Source organism: Passer montanus, unplaced genomic scaffold (assembly GCF_014805655.1).
Source record: "Passer montanus isolate IOZ18808 unplaced genomic scaffold, ASM1480565v1 scaffold69, whole genome shotgun sequence".
Classification (NCBI taxonomy): Eukaryota; Metazoa; Chordata; class Aves; order Passeriformes; family Passeridae; genus Passer; species Passer montanus.
Window position 1 is genome coordinate 3,301,888 of NW_024372036.1, and position 11,234 is coordinate 3,313,121.

Here is an 11,234-nt window from a genome sequence, read left to right on the forward strand (position 1 = left end):
TCTTGTCAGCTCCTTTCAAGTACTGGAAGGCTGCAATTAGGTCACCCTGAAGCTTCTCTTTTCCAGGCTGAACAATCCTGATTCTCTCAGCCTTTGCTTGCAGGAGAGCTGCTCCATCCCTCTGATCATGTTGGTGTTCTCCTCTGGGCTCTCTCCAGTCTCCATGTCCCATATATTTGTGCAGCCCTGTGATGCTATTGCAGCTCAGCACTCAGAATACACCTGCAGTGCCATTATCCCTGCTCAGTGTGGAAGGGAGGCTTGGCAAATCTTGGGAAATTTCCCTTTGGCACACCAAGGCTTAGGGATGTTGTATAGGACTGAACCTCAGCCAAGAGACTCCTCTCAAGGTCAGATGTGGAACAGCAGATGCACGGGGTTCAAACAGGGAGGTCTTCAGCCTCCACGCAGCAGGTGACCAAAATGTTTGCACACTTGGAGTAAAGTTCCAATCTAGTCTCAAAAATAAGTCTTCAATGATGCCTCCATATCTGTTTTTCAGCTTTATCTTCCCTATTACAGCCTGTCTAGGCTCTTTCCAGATGGGTAGTTCTTCAGTCAGGAGATGGGTTTCTGACTGGAAAACTCTCCATGGTCAGTCTCTCCCCTGACCATCGCAGCCCATGGCACACTGGGAGGTGACCCTCCTCTTCCATCCAGGGGCACCATACAAATTGGATTTGGAAATAAGGTAGAAGAGTTACAGCTCTGCTTCATGCTAAAAATTTCAAACCACTTGGTAAAAGTGTCCTCAAAGAGAAGGAGAGGGGATCTAATCAACACATACAAATATCTGCAAGGTGAGAGCCATGAGCATGGTCCCAGAATCTCCAGTGGTGCCCAGCATCAGGATGAGGAGCAGTGGCCATAAAATAAACCACAAGAAGTTCCACCTCAACATGGAGAAGAATTTCTTTACATGGAGGTGGCAGAGCTCTGGAAGAGCTTCCCAGGGAGGACACAGAGTTCCCTCTATGGAGACATTCCAAACCCACTTGGATGTGTCCCTCCAACCATGACAGTTCTGTGGTTATGAGATTTTCACTGGTTGATGATCTCCTTAAGAAGATCCTTAGTCCTGGATGACTTCTAGAGGGTTCAAGGTGGACATGCTAGGGGAGGAAAGCAAGCTTTTTTTTGTCAATTTTTGTAAATTTAAAGTTGTGATGAAGAAGATGTGGTGCTCTGCACAATCAAGTTACATGATCCATGAGCTGTGTATCATCAACGTGCTTGAGAGAGATCTGTCAGGATGTTTGAGTGAAGTTTTAGTGTTCACACTGCAGGCTTTTTCTCTTAGAAAAAATGCAGAAATAACACCTTAAATGAATGCTCAAACTTTGTTTATACACAGAACCCACGCTGTGCCAATGCTTGCTTTCTGTGAGCAGGCAGGCTGGCATTCTTCAGGGCTTGAATGGAGCTGGGAGAGGACAGAGCTGGTGGTCAGGAGCTGAAGGACAGGAGCTGCTTCCACGGTGTCACCCCAGTCACGGGACTGCTGTGGCATGTGCTGGAGAGAGGGGAATAGCACAGAGCCAGCCCGGGCTATTGCAGCGTTCAATTAGTGCTCACACGGTGCCTTGAATAACTCACATGAAAAGCTGACTTATTATTATTGTTATTATTGTTATTATTAAGCTAACAGTATATTCTCTGTGGGGCTCACAAAGAGGAGGTGACGCACAAACAGCACATACAGTAGCAGCTGCATGTGAACAGTGCCCCAGGAGTTATAAAGAAAAAAATTACCTTAATAATGGTTCCTCTGCTGTGGTGGGATTTTCCTCCCTTTAATTATAGTTGCTGTTTTCATTTGAAATTGATTAAGTGTTTTAGGATGGCAAACAGAGCTGGTCTTTTTAGAAAGAACGCTCAAAGACATCCAGCACCAGCTAGGAGTGGAACACTTTTATTCCTTTTTAAAGGACTTTAGAATTTCTGTCTTCCAAAATGATAGGAGGATGACTGGATTTGGTGCTCTCTAGAACATCTCATGGTTTTCCCATACTAAGAAGAGGTGGACAAGTGGACACTTGTGCCATGGGACCAGTGTAAGACCTCACCAGAGGAGAATCCACTGTCCTGATTTTCATTACCTGCTTTGGATGAAAGAGGCAAGAAGGACTGGCAAGTGCTGCTCCCTGTGAAAGGTACCTACCGTGATCTCTGTTCCAGGGCATCTGCAGTGAAGGAGGGAGCACCTCTTTTTTTAAGTTAAAACACTGTTGTATCATTTGCTGGGAATTAAAGACCCCCTACCTTTATTATTCTCAGCAACCTTTTGGTGTTTCTCTTCCATTTTCATTCATGCAGGTAAAAAACATGCTCCAGCAGCACTGCTCAGAAGCAACCATCGCACAATTTTGGTAGCGTCATAATTACATCGTTTTTCTGCCACTTTCACTCTGAATGCTGTGGAGGCACCACGGACCTCTTATGCAATCGGGCTCTGTCGGCTCAGAGAGGTGCTGCTGTTGGGAAGGTTGAGGCTTTTGCAGCTTCTGCTTTAACACTTCTGCTGCCCTCTGCTGTTTTAGATATCCTGGACGAGGAGTCACCTTGGATGATTCCATGATATCCGTGCTCGGGAGAGGTGTAATTACAGAGCTGGCTTGCTCATAATCAGGGAGGAAAAGCGAGGGAAGTGTGGAGGCACTTTTCAGAGCATATCCACGAGGATGTTCCTTGGAGTCCTCGAGGAAGAGGGAGAAGCTGGGAGGACACAACTGCTAAGTTTTTCCATTGCAGCAGCTCTGTGCTCCCTCCCTGAGGGCAGCATGGTCTGTGGATGGGAATGCACACGGAGACTGATGCCTTCCAGAACTCATCTCGCAGATATTTCCAGCAGTTCAGTCTTTAGTCATTTCACTCAGCATTTTCTATCAGTTTCAAAACAAACTAACAACAATGGCAACTTTCTTTCGCTGGGCAAAAAGAAAACAAACCAAGAAGTGGAGACATTCCTTTCTACCCATTTCACCCTCCAGAGCTAAAGTCAGCCTGGCTTTCTGTGGTGGATTTACTGGGTCAATACTTGCAGTACAGCTGTAGTTATTTGCTTTTGTTTCTTTTCTCCTCTTTTTTTTTCTTTTTTTTTCCTTCTTTTTTTTTTTTTTTTACAGGGGTTGGGGTGGCTTGGTTTGATGTTTTTTGTTTGTTTATTGGGGTTGTTGTTTGTTTGTTTGTTTTTTTTCCCAGAAAATGCCAGTGTGATTATTTTGAAAGTCAGATTTATGGAATTATTTTCCACAACTTAATTGAGTGAAACCTTGCTGAAGTCAATAGAGTTGTTTCCGGTCACACCAAGTTAAACTCTGGCTTAAAAAGAAGTGAAATGGGAGGTGTCACACTGCAAAAAGTATAGTGACATTTGAAGTAAAGAAGATGAGATAATCAACTAAAATACTTGTACGCTTATTTCAAAGACAAAAGCATTATCTTGAAAAAAAAATGGTGCATGACTGTTTCTAATATGACTTCAAAGTGTCTTTGAATTTGAAAAAATCCAGGCTGCCACTGCAATTTTGGCAAAAATACTTTAAAGCTAGGATGTCCTTACTGAGGCACCACAATGGCATCCACAAATGTGTTTCAGACCACTGGAATGTCTTTGGTCATAGCATTGCATCAGGGTTACATAATTACCATCACAACAACGATCTTTTGTCATTAAGGTTTATGACATTTCATAACTAACGAGGCAATGACATCTCACTGACATAATGCATGGAGCTTGTCTTGCAGGATGAAGGGACACAGACCTTCTGCTCATCATTCCTCCTTATCTAGGGCTAGGAAATGGCTTCTGGAGGGGTCACCACCAGGTGTGTGTGGGTTCTTCACCCTGCTAAATATAATGGGGTACAAAATCTGCCTTCATGCTGAGGCTCTGAGTGTCTTTGTTTGTATAAAGGGAAGTACAAACACAGAACTAACAAGGTGGTCTGTGCCCTTGAGAGTTTCTCTGTTTCACTGAAATAATTTCTTTTCTGCGTCTGTCACTCTTACAGTGCTCCACTGTGCTGGGACAGGTGAGCCTGGCTGAACTGGCAACAAATACATGAAACAAATATGTAGAAAAGGAGAAGTGGGACAGGTTATTTCCATTGCCCAGGATTAAAAAAAAAAAAAAAAAAAAAAAAAAAAAAAAGAATTCAGTGCCAATATGGAACAATAGCTTTTGAATTAGGGTTTTTTTCCAATTAAGCTTAATGACCAAAGGTTGTCTGGGTAGTAAAAGTGAATACACATCTGTAATCCAACTGTCTGTGCCTATTTAAATTTAGATGAAAGTCACTTTGTTTATGTCTCTTAAAACATACTTCTTCAAGGTATCCTGCAAGGTAAAGCACTCATTCTACCAAAATTTGACTGAAGAGGGCCAAAATCCCCTGGGTCTGAGCACATCTGTGTTAAGCTACTGTTGGTGCTGGCATCAGGATCAGCCAGGCAGGGACCTTCCCAGGGCAGAACCACCTGGACTTGAGATGCCTACAGACCAACACTTGGAAATGGCACTTTCCCACCAAGACCATACAATCTTCACAGAGAAAAGGCACAAAAGATCAGGAAAAGATGCAACTTTCCCCATTTTACCTGCTCTGCAACAGAGAGGACAAAAAGACTACAGGGATGAAGGGTCTTGCCCATGGTGGTGATGAGGCAAGTCTGTGACACAGCTGGGAAATACCTTTGTGTGTCCTGAGCTCAGGCAATTTGCTTTAACTAGATCCTTCACACTGAAATGAGGTGATTATTGTTAATCTTACAGCTGGTATAAATACAGTTATGTACATACTGGGTTTAATGCAGTTTATACAAGAGGCAGCTCTTATAGGTGATTTTTCTATCAGGCTGGACTTTCTGTAAGGTTAGTACTTGTAGTTTAATGTTATCCTCCCACTCCCAGATAAAATGTGGACAGGGAGCAGGTCAAACAGAGGCAGCTGCTTTCCCAAGCTTTGTCACTCTGTGCCAGCAGTTTCTGTGGAAAGTGTGTATTGTTTCTCACTGCTCCCTGAAACATCCTACACACTCTAGTAGCTCATGTGTTGCTTTGTTTTTTGGGGTTTTTTTAGGCCACACTTCATCAGGGGAGTTTAGCAGTGTAAGATCAGTTGGAAGCTGCCAACTTCCAAAGCAAAAAATAAATGCTAAGCAGACCTCAGATATGAGAGCAGAGGTGGGAGGGAGGCATGTCCATGATCCATTTGACAGGGGGTTTCATTCCTGTGAAATTATCCTTCCCCTTCTCCTTGTGTGGGATCTTTTCTCTTTGGGATCTGTACAAAAGAGTTGGGGAAATTCTGCCAGCCTGATGGGAGTTTTGGGAAGCCAGCCCCTGTCCGATGAGTTTGGGAACCTTCCCATGGGCAGGCCAGGAGGCTGAAGGCTGTTCCTCTTATCCTTAGTGCTGCTGGAGCTGCCATGAGGTGTTCCCACCTGGGAAAGACCTGCCAGTAATCCTTCAGCCAGTGCAGGGACTGGATGTCTGCTCCGTGCTGGGCTGGAGGGACAATCTGTGAGGGCAGGCGGGGAATCCAGCCTCGTTCCTTTTGGACTGACTGTTCCAAGTGTCCAGGAGTTTTACAGGAGTGACATAGGATGTGGGGTGGCCCCGGCCGTGTGCCCAGCAGGAAGCATCCTGAGACAATGGAATTCACTGCACATGGATGTTCTCTGCTGGAAACAGTGACCTGAGCGAGGCAGTTTTGATGTCCCCTTGCTGCAGCCTCCGCTCCCCTCCCCTCTCTTGGTGAGTGATTCATGCAGAAAGCTCCAAATCATTCCCTGGGGATAAAATGAATAAGGGCCCCCTCACCTTTCCTCTACATTCATGCATTAGAGTCTGAGATTCACTGTGCTCTCGCTGCAGTTTCAAATGGAAAGGCAATCTCTTCCCCAGAGTCCCAGGTAATTTCTTCATCTGCCTGTTCCTCTGCCAGGCAAGGGGATGTGCACTGGCTCCTTTGAAGAGAGTTTTAATGGCATTTTTCTACTGCATACCAAAAAAATCAGGAGATTCTCCCCTCCCCCTCTCCCTTCTCCACTTTGCTCACTCTGAAAGACAACAGAAACAAAATAAAAGTTGCGTTTACAGCACGGTGCTGGTGGTACAGTTATTCCACAGGGAAAACCTGATATATCCACCTATTGTCTGAGCCACTACCAAGAGCCCTTCGTCAGTGAGCAAGTTACGAAAACAGGTATCCTTCCTCAGAGATTGATGCGAGATTTGCGTCGGATATTTCCTGCCATGCAGCACAGATTGTTTGTGCCGCTGCACAAGTGAGAAATGCGGCTTTCCAGCGGGGGGAAGGACTGTTGCAACACACCTTTATTGTCCTCCTCTGGAACGGCATATTCAGTTCGTTTTCCACCCATCCATGCCTGCAAATACGTTTCCTATAATTGCTGCTCTGTCAGATGCGCTGTAATCCGTCCCCTCCTGCGTCAGCTGCATTGTTGTCACCCCCCTCCGATGTCAGGAAAACTGTAATCCTGCTCTTACGTTCCTTGGGAGCTGCCTCTGTGGCATTTCCAACTGCATTCACCCCGAGTCAGGCAGAGCCGGGACACAGAACAAAACCACCCCTCATGGACCACGAATGTAACGAGTGCTCTGGCGTTTTGGGTGTGCACGTGGGTGTTTGGATCCGAGTGCATTTTACACACTGGGAGGCTGGCATTCTGCACTCACACACCAGACAAAGGTTCCCTTTGGAGCCGGGTGTGAGCAGCTCAGCAGAATTTTTGCGTGGCGTTGAATCATGCGTGATGCCTTCTTACACACTGGTTCTGCACGTGGGCTGTGGTGGAGGGCAAGAGAATAAATAATGTTTCAGAGGACAAAGGGTTAGCAAAATTCCTGCTTTGTGCGTCCCAACTGATGAAATTGCTCCAGTGAAGCACGAGTGGGAGAGGTGGGTGGGCTCACAGTTTGTGAGTGGGACACCAAGACAATCTATTTTCAAACGTGCACACGTGTGCTACGCTCCAGTCCTGGGGCTGAGCAAGAGCCTATGAACCATAACACATGGCAAATGTCTTATGTGCAATTCTTGGCATGAGCCAGCCCTGAGTTTCCAGGGAAAAAAAGTACAGGGCATATGGCATCTAAATATATGCCGTCATGGATGACAAGAAACATGGAAGAACTTTTTGGATGGGGCTGTTTGTTGACATCCTGAAAATATCTTTCATAAGACAGATACTGACAAGACAACTCAAAACCAGATGGTTCTCCAGTGATGGCTTCACAAGAGCTTTAAGTTTGGGGTGAAGTAAGCAGTTTGTGCTACTGGAGCAGATTGATTGTGACTCCTCAAATAGGAAACCAGATGTTCCTGCTTCAGCTGGAGCCACTCTCCTGGTTACGCAGCTGATACAACCAGAGAGCACACGGCTCTGTCCTCACACTCAGCAGGACATGCTGTCTTCAAGAAATCTTCCTGTTGCTCACTCTTGATAATTTTTTGAGTTGGCTCAGACTGTTTCCTCTCTGTCAATCCCGTCACCTCGCACAAGATCAGTGACATAGATTCTCTTTCCCTGCTTAATTTATGCTTTTCAGCTGGGCAGATGGCTCCCCAGTCTTGTTGGACATACCAGGAGCAAACCCTTACAGTTAATCTGCCTCTGCTTATCTTGGTGGTGAAGATAGGCAGGTGTCTTGGTCTGAAAAGATGCCTTTTAGAAGGTGTTCAAATTATGTGAGGATGGAAAGATTATATTCTGTGGGCATTTATTTTAAAGAATAACACTTCTAGATGCATAAGAGGTAGAGAGTCAGATTAGGAAGAGACCTAGCTATGCAGAAATTCTCACTGCAAGCAAGGGTGAGAAAGTCAGGAGCTGAACCCATCTGAAAATGTTGGTTAGGCGCTTCCATAGGAGCCGAGATGTGTGACGTGAATTCCCCCAGTCAGCATGTTCCTGCTGTGGTGTGTCATGTCACTCATGTCAGCAGCAGGACGTTTTGGGCTGAAAATCTCTAAATTCTGTCATTTGTAATGGAAGGGAGAAGAGTGTGAAGAAGGAGAAGAAAATGGGCATAGATTTACAGTGGGTTCCAGTGCAAAACCTCTTCTGGTGGGTCTGTGGGGGGACACCCCACCCTGTAGCTGCAGATGGCACATCCCATCTGGGGGAATGACCTGGGATTGAGGGAGCTGCTGTAAAAAGGTGTGGAGTCTGCACGGCATCCAGATACATCTTTTTGCTTCACTGTGTGCCAATAAAAACTAACATGACGTCCAAATCTTTCCATAGACTCATCTGTTAATAAGAGATACTAGATAAGAAAGTCAATATATTTTCATGTTCCTTCCTTTGACAGCATGAAATTATTCTGCTGGTTTGCAATATCAAAGGCAGTCTAACCTGGGATTTGAGGCTTTAACCTGCTGGCAATATTGATAAATATTTTCTTCAGACAAAAAAAGGTTCTCACCTTTGAAATCAAAGGGATAAGCTATAAAGGGATATGTACTTTCTCTGTTAGCAGTAGAAGTACTTTTGGGGAAAGTGGAATGCTGTTGGGAAAGTGGAATAATCTATCTTACAGAACATGCATTAAATTGGATAAAAACAAACTTGAAGTATAGTTGGGACAAAGCACAGGAAGGAACAACACTCATCACCACAAGTAGGATGGGGCTGTGGTGAGAACACCTATTACTGCAGCTTCACAAGACAGAAAGATATTCAGAAACTCCTCTTTCTTTTTTTTTATTCATGAAATTAGTCTTGTTAAATAACACCACAGCCACATCAGCATTCAGAGAGAATTTACTCATGCAGCAACATTTACAGAAAGGAAATACTGGTTTGGGAATCAGAAAAAAATGCCAAGGCCAGACCTGAAGGGAAATGAATAGCAAAGGCATTATCAGAGTGCAGTTCACTGGGTGATGCAGTGCCAGCCACTGAAGCCATTCACTGAGGAATTTCCTGTGATAACAAACTCTCTCTGCATCCAGCTTCAGCAGTGGACAGAAAGACAACTTCTCTTGGTGACACTGTTAGTGGCAAACTGTTTTCCTGGCGTTAGAAGGGAGCAGAGTGCAGTTTATGTGCAGCTGTATCACCATGTTCTGACACAGAGGGAGCAACATTCCTGAACTTCCCCAGCAAATATCACGACAGGAAGGACGGAAGCTTTGCAGAAGCATCAGAAGCACAGGCTGCCAGCCTTTACAGCCTCATCAGTGAATTGTTTTGCATAAAATCCATTGGTGAACACAATAAAAACACAGAGAGCCATAAACCAGTCGTCCTAATAAACTAAGATGGAAAATGCTGGGTCCTATCCTGGAGGAACGGCAGCAACTTTTCCTCACTGGAGCAGCTGGGAGAGCTGGAGACTTGTGCTGGATGCACAGTGTGTCTTGTTTGACACACTTCACAGCCAGAGCTGATCTGCTGACCATGAATTTAACTGTAGACACTGTCCCAGAGCAGTCCCAGTGTGAGGGGGATGCTGCACTGGTCTGTCCACAGCTCCTGCATCTGTCCCACTGCTGCAATTCTGCTCAAGGTGTCCTTGAGAGGACATTTCACCACTCTCCTGTCTGGCTCCAGCAGGGCATTCCTTCTGTGACATGGATGCTTTCTTGGAATGGCAGACCTCCCCCCCCCAAAAAAAAAAACAGAAAGAAGGGGGGGAAAAGCTTCAAAAGCAAGAAAATCATCAGTGACCCCTGCTGGACACAGACACAGGTATTCCTCTCGGGCTTCCTGCTTGCTCAAGCGCCAGTGGAATGTGTTCCTGGCTGAAGCCCTTGGGAGAGGAATAGCAACTGTACACACAAACAAACAAACAAACAAATGGAAGAAAGTTAAAAGTTAAAATTGTAGTGTTTACTCTGTTTCTGTGTGTTTCAGAGCTCTATGGAATCTCACATTTCCCCCTCCACCTCAGTTGTTGCTGCCATTTCCAGCAAGGCCAGCGTGCCCAGCAGCAGGGTCCTGCTCCAGAGGAACCCTTTCCTGGCAGCCGTGACCCTTCCCTCACTGCTGCTGTCTCTGGGGGCTCCATTTGCTCCTGCCAAGCACGGGCAGCTCTGTGCACCTTGCCAGCTGCCTCTCCCAGCAAAAGTCCTTGCTCCTGTCTCCAGGATCTCCTCACAGCAGGAGGCTTTGCTTAAAGGCATCCTAAGCTTTCCTTCACGTTTTTTAAAGGCAGCTCTGGATGTCCAGGCAGAACCAAACCCACTGGACATTTGTCCCTTCCTCCATCCTTCCTGACCCTGGGGGGAGTCTAAGGGGAAGTGTTCCTCCCAGGGCTCCCAAATGCCTCCTCCCAGAGTTCCCAAATGGCCCATCTTTGTCTCCCAGTGGCTCCCTGGCTGATGCAGTCGATTATCCTCGAAAGCCCTCGCAGCTGTCAAGTCTTTCATTCACTCTGGAGCCAGCATAGCTGCTGTGCTCCAGGTCCAAAATAGTTTAGGACAACTGCATCCTGTCCACCTAAAAGTGCCCAGCAGGTTCTGGTGGATGGCCCCCAGCAGCTGCTCAGTGTTTCCATGTGCTGTGCAACAGCTGGATTTCCAAAGGGGAGAAGGGGCTCCTGTAACGTGCACACTTGTCTCCAGTGCCTTGGAAAGGAACAACACGATCTCTGTCCTGGCTGGACTGAAAATGCCCTCAGCCAGTGCTAACTGTGCCAAAACCATGATTACCTCATCTCCCCTGTTCTCCTGGAATCACTGGGAGCTGGTTTTTATAGGTGATAATGGCAGTGCAGCTGCTTCTGCTGTCTCCATTCCTTGAATCCAAAGAAACCCCCTACCTGCTCTGGAATTGTGTGCTAACTGCTGGGAACACAGGCAGTGTATTCTGCCTGATTTGAGGCCTCTGGGCTTCAGGCTGCAGCATCATCCTGTGTTCAGAGGTAATGAAAGAAGGTGGACATCACCACCAGGGAACAGATTGTGGTGGTGTGATCTTCAGTTTCCAAAACTGCAGCGCCTTTCTGCGTAAGCAGCCCCACGCAGGCAGCTCAGCCGTGCATCCTCATTATTCACCCTGCTAAAAAGATGAAGTGCCTGCAAAATCTGGCAGAGTGTGTGCACAGGATTTGGACAAGCTCTGGTAGGGCTCTGGGGACCCTCACAGAGTGGATGTGGTGGGCCTGGAGAGGGCTGCCTGCCCACCCACTGGGTTAGGTGTTCTGCACAGTGACCAGAGTTAGGTTTTGACTTCAATTAATCTACTCACAAAAAGAAAAC